Below are 10372 nucleotides of genomic sequence, written 5' to 3'. Positions count from 1 at the left end.
AAACGCTAGGCCTAGGGAAATTCTCAGGAAATCATGGAAAATCAGGTCAATTAATTAAACAAGCAGGATTCAAAAATTAAGCACCGTTCTTGAACTCTAAACACAATTATAAAATAAATCAGTTCTCACTGCAAATATTATCTAAGTTTAAAACCAGAAAATCCAAATCTCTTTGCAAAATTCATGTTAAAAACCAGCAATAAAATCAGGTTTAGATAAGTTCACAAAATTACTAAATTAAATCTCTTTGCAAAAAGTAATTTTGCTTACCAAGGGTTTTATCAGGAAAATCAATTATATTCTCATATCAATTAATAATCCTAAGATCTAAATCTAGATGACTAATCAAAGATCTAGCATTAAGAACAACATATGGTGAAGAACAAGAAAGATAATGAATCCTAAATTAACAGATCTAACAATCCATGAAATCTCTAATGAGAAACCATAAACCTAACAAGCAGATCTTCTGAATAAATTGCATTAAGAGATTAAAAGAAGTAGAAAAGGAGTTCTGAATCTTCTCTGGAAGGAGTCTTGATTCTTCTCTCTAAAAACTCTCTAAAATTTCTCACAGGGTTTTGCTCTCAAAAATTGCAGGAAAAATAAAGCTTAGGTCTAAACAATGACCATAAAAATCCTATTTATATTACTAAACACGGCCAGGGACTAATGATGCAAATATGGAAGACTTTGGGGCAACTTTGTAAATCTTCAAAACTTGTGGGAAAACTTCCAATTTCGTATTTAGCCTAGCATCGATCGATGCTATCAGTGTGTCGATCGATGCACTCTCTAAATTTCGTCTCCCAACTTTGTAACTCAGCCTCAATGCTTGATTATGCTCCAAATCTTCATATTTAGCTCCATTAAGCTCCTATCCATGATAATTTCTATAAAGACTCAAAACGACTCTAAAAACACCAAAAGACTCTACAGATAAGACTTATATCATGGCTAAAAACACCTAAAAACCATGATATATCATTAAATATGATGACTGAGGCACTAACAGATGTTACTATGCCGTTAACCACTCTCTATTAGTAACAAAATAACGTCGTTTGATGAAAGTCTGAATTCAAGAAAAATGTCATTTACACCAATAACTTTTTAAGTTTAGATCATTTTAAACCATGAACTTTCAAATCTAGATCATCTAAATCATGAACTTTGTTAGTTATAGGCCATTTAAAGCATCTACTTTCATTGACTAGATTTTTTAGACACTAAGTTTCGTTAACAAAGCCAAACTCAACATGACACTAAATATACTAACAAAACAAGTGATATATGGTGCTTTTATCGTCTTTCGTCTTTTTTTCATACTCAGTTTTTTCGTTTTGTCGTGTTTTTATGTTTTTTGTCTGTGTTTTGAGTCTTTTATGTATTAGGATACTACACTAGAGTTTGAAGGATTGATCACCTTGTTTTAGATCCATAGAGTTGATCACTTTATTCTAGATTCTAGGTTTTCTATGCTACACTTGTGATGCTCCTTATGTTTGTGATCTTGATCATTGTTTTTTTCTTTGTGAACTATTTAAGTAACGCATGTTAGCAGATTTAATATCAATTCTTTGATGACTAAAAATTTCTAGTCAATGAAGATTGATCTTTTAAATGACCTTCAACAAAGTTCATGATTTAAATGGCCAAAATTTGAAAGTTTATGGTTTAAATGATCTACATTTAAAATGTTATGGTTTAAATGACCTACATTTCAAAGTTCATGGTTTTAATAATATTTTTTTTTTGAATTAATACTTTCGTTAAAACGACGTCATTTTTTAGTAACGAAATGATTAACGGCATAGTAATGTATGTTAATGGCTTAGTTATCAGATTTAACGTCATGTCTTTTTTGATCTGGTTAACAAAATTTCATGTTTAAAAAGGCTAGTCAAAGAAAATTGATGATTTAAATAGTCTTCAACAAAGTTCATGGTTTAAATGGTCAAAATTTGTAAGTTTATAGTTTAAATGACATTTTTCTCATTTAATTTTTGTAGAATACATTTTTAATATATGTATAAGAATTGATAGACACCATAATTAATTTATTCATTTAAACAAACCGTGTTATGATTTTTTCTACAGTTTCAGCAAAGGTGGTTAAAAACGATTAAATGACTGAAGAGAATATCTTTCAGTTAAAACATTTCATGTGGCAGGTTGTCACCGGTTGTGTTTTAGTTACAACTAATTTGAGAAAACGGGGATTACATTGTGATCTAGGATGTGGTATTTGCGAACATACCGTGGAAACTATTTGCCATGCTTTGTTTGAATGCCAACCAGCTCATCAAGTTTGGGCTCTTTCTCAAGTTCCCTTACAACCCGGGGTCTTCCCGATGGGTTCTCTATATGCTAACATGGATTATCTATTTTGACGACTTCCCGGTGAAGTTGATGCTTCGGCTTTCTGCTGGATTTTGTAGTATATTTGGAAAGCCAGAAATGGCAAAATTTTTGACAATGTGGATATCAATGTGCTTTAGGTGCTTTACTTGGCCGAGACAGAGGAGCAAACTTAGACATATATCAGCCCAGCTAGACCCTCAATAGGAGAATCTGGAGTTCGTTGAGTCGTGTTGAGGATAAGCTTGAATACCTTGAGGTAGAAGTTATCCTAATCTCACCAAGTCATGGTTTCCAAAAGAGATTAGGATTATAACAAGTTAGGAGTTATCAAATTGTTATTTTAATTAAAGATTATTAAAGGGTCTCTCTATATATAAGGAGTTGTTGAGATGTAACAACACTTGTGAGATTAGAGAGATTGAGATTGTTTTAGTTTTGAGAAGTTTCTAAGGCAATAAACGAGAGTCATTCGTTAATCTTTTGTCCTTGGTTTCAATATTCTTCGTGCTTAATTCGATATTTGGTATCAGAGCATCGTTGAATTTTGAAGCATAAGTTTTTGTTTTCTTCTTTACTAGAGCAAAACCATCTGTTTGCGACTAGCTAAATTTGTTCCAATCAAGAGACATGAAAGATATCGTTGCTATGACATCCACACCAAAGGAGACCGGTACTTCGACTCTTCAATGTCCGATGCTCACCACCACCAACTATACGGTGTGGGCAATGAAGATGACAATAGTGCTGAAGGTAAACAAAGTGTGGGAGACAATTGAAACAGAGGAGGTAGCGGATGCTGACAAGATTGATCTAGCCAAAGCCCTTTTGTTCCAATCTATCTCGGAAATACTAACCCTGCAAGTTGGTAACCTAGTCACTGCTAAGGAGGTCTGGGAGGCAATCAAGTCACGTTTTGTTGGAGCAGAAAGAGTCAAGGAGGCAAGACTGCAGACTCTTATGTCAGAGTAAGAGAGGATGAGGATGAAAGCTACGGATACAATTGATGATTTTGTGGGAAAATTATCAGAACTTGCATCAAAGTCTGGAGCGTTAGGCATGAGTATTGAGGAGCCTAAGATGGTCAAGAAGTTTCTTAACAGCTTGCCAAGGAAAAAGTATATCCACATCATTGCAGCCTTGGAGCAGGTTCTTGATCTTAACAAAACTAGCTCTGTGGATATAGTCGGTAGACTTAAGGCATATGAGGAACGAATTCGTGATGAGGAAGATCAGGAAGAGGATTAGACGAAGCTTATGTATGCAAATAACTACCAAGAAGACTATGATCAAGGACGAGGATGGGGTGGACGTTTCACAGGACGAGGAAGAGGACGAGGTCGTGGCAACTATCAGAGTAGAGATAAGTTGGTGATTGTCTGTTATCGCTGTGATAAACATGGCCACTACGCCTCAAATTGTCCGGACAGGTTACTTAAGCTACAGGAGATTCAAGACTCAACTGATTCAGAGACTCAAGAAGCTGAAAACTTACTAATGCATGAGGTGGTGTTCCTTAATGAGAAGAAGGTCAAGCCACACAAATATGAGACGAAAACAGTTGGAGACAATGTGTGGTACCTCGACAACAGAGCCAATAATCATATGACCGACAACCGTAGTTTCACCAAACTCGACGAGACTGTCACTGGAAAGATAAGGTTTGGTGACGACTCGCGAGTCGACATCAAAGGGAGAGGCTCAGTCCTTTTTGTCACCAAGTCGGGTAATCGAATAATCTTGGCTCAAGTTTATGGGATACCGGATCTCAAGAGCAACATACTCAGCCTCGGACAAGCCACAGAGACAGGGTGTGAAGTAAGAATGAAGGAGATCTACTTAACTATGCATGATCTTGATGGAAAACTCCTAGTGAAGGCAAACAAGTCACATAACAGACTTTACAAAGTCCATATGGAAACTGAACACCACTTACTGCAAATCACGGATGATACATCTACAAGGTGGCACGAGAGACTGGGTCACATCAATGTTAAAGCAATGGAGTCAATAGTGAGAAGGGAGTTAATCATCGGAATACCAAACATGAGGTTTGACAAGGACATGTGTGTGTCATGCTTGCTCGGAAAGCAAGTGAGAAAGACGTTTCCAAAAGCAACAAGGTTTTGAGCTGAGAAACCGCTTGACTTGATCCATGGAGACCTCTGTCGTCCTATTACACCTGCAACAGAAGCACAAAATAAGTATATATTTGTGCTCATCGACGATCATTCACGGTACATGTGGTCTCTGTTTTTAAAGGATAAGTGTGATGCTTTCAGCGCATTTAAAAGGTTCAAAGCTCATATTGAGCAAGAACTTGGGACAACTATCAAGGTGTTTAGAACATATAGAGGTGGTGAAATTGTGTCAGATGAATTCATAAACTTCTGTGAAGAATCTGGGATTCAAAGACACTTGACTGCTCCCTACTCTCCTCAACAAAATGGTGTGGTGGAGAGAAGAAACAGAACCTTGCTTGAGATGACAAGAAGCATTCTGAAACACATGAATGTTCCTAATTACCTATGGGGAGAGGAAGTGAGACATTCCACCTATTTGACCAACAGAGTTGCCACAAGATCACTGTGTGACAAAACTCCATATGAGATGCTTAAAGGCAAGAAGCCAAATTTGAAGCACTTACGGGTCTTTGGATGATTATGCTAAGGTGGATTCACAACATCTAAAGAAGCTGGATGATAGATCTCGTGCACTGCTACACCTTGGAACCGAGCCTAGAAGTAAAGCATATCGGGATGTAATGTTTGACGAAACCAAGACGTGGAATTGGAGTGAATCACAGGGAGAGACAGAGGCTCCAGGGTCCTTCACTGTAAGTTTTGGCAATTTTGGTAACAATGGTCTACGAGAAGACATTGCAGAATGCGAACAAGTTCCTAATGTTGAAAAATAGATTTGAGGTGCTAGAAGAAAGTCAAGAACAAGTATCGGAACCAGTTCAACCTGTGTTAAGAAGATCAACTCGAGCTAGTGCGAAGCCGAGTTATCTGAGCGACTATGTGTGATGTGAGCACGGGATCGGTCACTCGGCCATGAACACTAGCATCTCTCGGACATATCTCGGAAACCTCTCGGCCACCTCTCGGACAACACCCGGATACCTCTTGGCCACTCGTACCACCCGCGGGACAACTTGGGACCAGCCTTCCTAGTGATGTCCAGCACCAACCAGTCCCCAAGGATCATCAAGGAGGAGCAAGACAAGGTCATCTATTGGGCAGTTCAAGCCAAGCTCCAACCTTTACACCAAAGGCTCATGGCTAGCATCACCAAAGAAGAGCCTAGGGTGCGACCAGCTTTGGGAAGCTTGATACGCATGTCTTCACCAACAAGCTAGTGTGAAGACATCCCTAAGTCATTAGAAGGAGCTGTACTCTTTTCCCTACTTTGGGTTTGTCCCAATAGGTTTACCAAAGAGGTTTTAACGAGGCAGCGAGCTCTAGTGCATCTCCACTTCGTTCCCGCTTGGCTCATGACTTGGAAACTTTCATTGACATGCTTAGGAGCCAAGGAAGTGAAGATCCTATCACCGCGTCCAGCCAATGACGTGGCAATCCTATCTCTTTCCCTTCCTTCCTTTTAATTTCTTCTTGAACCTTCTATGACCGTTGGATTGGTCTTTGCTTTGATTTACTTTTGCTTTTGCTTTATGGCAATGTGTATGGTTTAGATCATGGCCATATTTTCTAGGGTTAAGTGTTCCCTTATGTAAGCCTCCCTATATAAAGGCCTAAACCCTCATTGTAAAACTCAGACTTGAAGATTGAATTAATTTTCAAAGAGAGAATCCTTGTTTCTTGTCTCACCTCTCTCCTTAGCCCAAGTCTGGGACTTGGCTCTTGAGAAACCCTAGGAGATTCACGAACCGGGTTCGTAATCCCCTAGTTCGACCGTATCACGAGCCGAGCCATCTCTCGTGTGTCGTCGCAACAATCCACCCTTCTATCCGTTGCGTCCGTCGTCCATCTGTACGCAGCGTCCCATTCGACCATTTCCTTGAGAACCGATCGGGTCGAGTTTTCTTACTGAGTCATTCTCCCATCTGACCATCCTTCCCGGAGATTGCCGAGTTGAGTTATTCATCGGCAAATCTCGTCCCGCTTCCGTCCATCACTTCTGGAGATCACCGAGTCGAATTTCTCATCGGTCGATCCCCTCCGTCCCATCAAGCCTTGAAGAGAACCGACAAGTTCGAAGGCCGATCGTCGTTCTGCCACCAGAGATCTGCGTCCAACCGTCCGCAATGACCGTTCAACCGTCCGCAGCGTCTCTCCGACCGCAGCATCCCTCCGTCTGTCCGTAGTGACCGTCTGTCCGAGCGACTCTGTTGACGACCGTGTCCGGCGCTCACATCAATGTGCTTCTAGCAGAGGAAGAGGAAGAACGACTCTTACTGTCGTTGAATGACAAACCTAGAAACTATGATGAAGCAAAGGAGCTAGAGGTTTGGAGAGACGCTTGCAACGAGGAGCTAAGTTCCATTGAGAAGAATCAAGTATGGAACTTAGTGGAGTTACCAACAGGCGTTAAACCTATAGGTTTGAAATGGGTGTTTAAAATCAAACGGAATTTCGATGGGAGCATTAACAAGTACAAAGCAAGGTTAGTTGCAAAGGGATATGTGCAGAAACACGGGGTCGACTTCGATGAAGTGTTTGCTCTGGTGGCACGACTCGAAACAGTTCGATTCATGCTTGCTTTGGCTGCATCTATAGGTTGGGAAGTACACCATTTGGATGTCAAGACTGCCTTCCTACACGGAGAACTTAGGGAAGAAGTATTTGTTGCTCAACCGGAAGGTTTTATGAAGAGAGGAAGTGAAAGACTGGTGTATAAGCTGAACAAAGCACTCTACGGACTTCGTCAAGCTCACCAAGCCTGGAACCACAAGCTCAATCAAATTATGTTGGAGTTAATTTTTGTTTGTTGTGCTAAAGAGCCTGCTCTGTATCGAAGACAAGAAAAGGATCAATTGTTGATCGTTGCAGTGTATGTTGATGACCTTCTTGTCACTGGTAGTAACTTGAAGTTGATCTACGAGTTTAAACAGGCTATGTCTTCGAGGTTTGAGATGAGTGAACTTGGGAGGCTGACATACTACCTTGGCATTGAGGTTTTACAAGAACAGAGTGGTATTACTTTGAAGCAGGGTGATAACAGGATTTTCACCCAGGGTATCAATTCCCTATGCAGTTGTAGTACTAAGGATTATCAATCCAAATGGTTGTTATGCTAGCAGATGAGATATTATCAGAACTATGCAAGTCAAGCCAAGCAAGAAATGGTTTTGATCTAACAATCCTAAGATAAATAAAAGAAAGCAAATAAACAAGAACCACACGACCTAAGCACTCGATGCAAGCATTCGAGTACAGGAACGGGTGGGGTGATTGAGTAAGCAAGATGAGTATGAACAGCTTGAAGGGTTACACGAAGCTGGTGTTCGAGTACCAGTTCGGGTAAAGGATCGAGTTATGAATAAAAATGTAAACAATCAAAATGCGAAAGCTCCTAAGGATGGGGTAATCGACTCCTAAGTGTTCCTGACCAGTATGGATGTCCTACATGCCTCAAGCAAATATTCCTTAGACAAGGAATCTCTAAAATCTTGTTAAAACACTCTCGTGATAGAAACAATAACCTTGATCACTTTCCTACCCAACTCTCGTTGGAGAAACATGACCACGCAGGCAATACAAACCGATTCATTATTGTCAATAAACTCCTTACACATCTAATCTCTTAGGCTAAGTGAGTAAATCTCTAGCATTGATTGATTCAAGCATTTCATCTACACCTCTCGATGGTAAAACACCCTAGATCTAATCTCAACCTCTCGGTTTGTTGATAGCATTAAGAACGCCAATCTAGAAAGGAATTTGTAAAACATAAACAACCAAGCTAAGACATCCTAACCGATCAAGAACACCTAATTGTCTATCCCATCCCTAGAAACTTTGTTTCACTACTCGAAAATCATTGCAGAAAACATAAAAACATAGATAAACGAAAATTGCATTGTATTAAAAGATAGAGTAGAAGTAAAGAGTACAAAGTAGAAATCTAAAAGGATAGCAAAAAGATGTGAAATAAATCCTAACAAAGTAGAGAAAAAGTGTTTGAGTCGCTCAAGATCTCTCTCAGAAGCTCTCTCTCTGGTTTGAGTGTATGCGGCATGCTAGGGCGAGAGGAAGAAGAGGGGGGTTTATATACGGAAACCCCTTTTGACCTAGCCTCCCAATCCTGCCCGAGGGTCTGCTCGATGGGGTGCACGAGGATGAGGAAAGGTTACTCCTCGGGTAGGTCTTCAGGTTGTTCTTCCTTCTCTTGGATCCTCCTCGATCGGGTTGGGGTTCGGACTGTTCTTCCTGCTCAATAGCTCCTTCGGTTACATGCTCGTATTTGACCTTGTTTTCCCCAATTTTAGGCTCTAAAGCACCTGTTTTCATCCAAAGTATGCAAATGCAAGAATGCAACACCCTAAATGGCCTAAATATGAATTCCTACAGATAATGACCTAAAAATGCTAAGGTAAGGGTATAAACAATGCAAAATATGGACAAAAAAAAAGATGCTTAAAACATGTAAATTAGAGAGTTATCAGACCCCCAAGCTTAATTCTTGCTAGTCCTCTAGCAAGGAAGTAGGAGGATGAGTTTTAAAAATGGGTACTCATAACCTTTTTGTGCTAAGCGAAGGATTCAATCTATAGTCCTTAAAGATAGTTTAATGGTGCTATGATCAATCAACATACTTACAAATATTNTTGCTTCAGAAATGATGAAAAGAACGGGTTCTTTAATTCCTTGTAGAACTGGCAAAAATGATGCTTGTGGTGTCTTTTCTTTGGAATCTTCTANTCTCTTTCACATTCATTTAAGTGTTTGGCGAATTCTTGCAAATGGAAGGCGAATCGAGCTTAATCGGTTTCAAGGGTAAGGCTTTTTGGTAAGTGATATAGGAACCCAGATGAGGGAACCCAAGTGGATAGATGGAAATAGGCAAATGGTTGATAACACTGTTCTGCCTATTCAGTGGATGATAGATTGAGTGCAGTGAAGAGATGGTGAATAGACAAATGGTTGAAAACACTGTTCTATCTATTCGGTAGCAGTGGAAGATGAAAGGATAGATGGGTGGATTGAGGGACGCCACACAGATCTGTGAAAGGATCTATGATAAGTCAAATCTCAGTCTTGAAGGATTCACACACAAGAAGAAGGAGAAAAGGGTGGTTGCTTCTATCTCAGAAGAAAACCTAAGAAAACTCTCATTTTATTTCATTAAAACTTCAAAGGTTACAATGCTGAGAAGGGACCTTATATAATGGTCCAGCAGCGGGGGACCTTCTAGGGTCGAAATTTATTACAAATAAAAGGACTAAATTTGCAAAAACAACAGACTTGATTTTAGGACTTAAATAAATAAAAAGACTCATAAAGACCCAACGGTCGATTCCTGCAAAACAAGAAAGAACCAACATTTATTATTTGAATTCAAACACTTACCTTGATAATAGCTCTCATGCACGCTCCAGCCCTTCATTGATTGCTTCAGAAATGATGAAAAGAACGGGTTCTTTAATTCCTTGTAGAACTGGCAAAAATGATGCTTGTGGTGTCTTTTCTTTGGAATCTTCTAGTTCAGTGAGAGTAATCAGACTAGCAATGGACTTGTTGAATTGTTCCCTTAAGGTTCTTGCTCCCAGCCTAGTCATAGGTTTGTGTATCATTGTTGGCAGAACGGGTTCTTCAGGAATTGGTAGAACGGGTTTTTCAGGAAATGATCGAACGGGTTCTTCGGGAAATGGCAGAACGGGTTCTTTCGGAAGTTTACTATTGATGTCCTCATCATTCCCTCCCTCTTGAGAAAGTTCTGTCTGCAGAACTATTTCATCTGCATGGAAAGGAGATAAATCAGCAACATTAAAGGTAGGAGAAATGTTCAACTCACCTGGTAGCTCAATCTTGTAGGCATTGTCATTGAT

Source organism: Camelina sativa, chromosome 12 (assembly GCF_000633955.1).
Source record: "Camelina sativa cultivar DH55 chromosome 12, Cs, whole genome shotgun sequence".
NCBI lineage: Eukaryota > Viridiplantae > Streptophyta > Magnoliopsida > Brassicales > Brassicaceae > Camelina > Camelina sativa.
Note: the sequence above shows the minus strand (reverse complement) of the source record.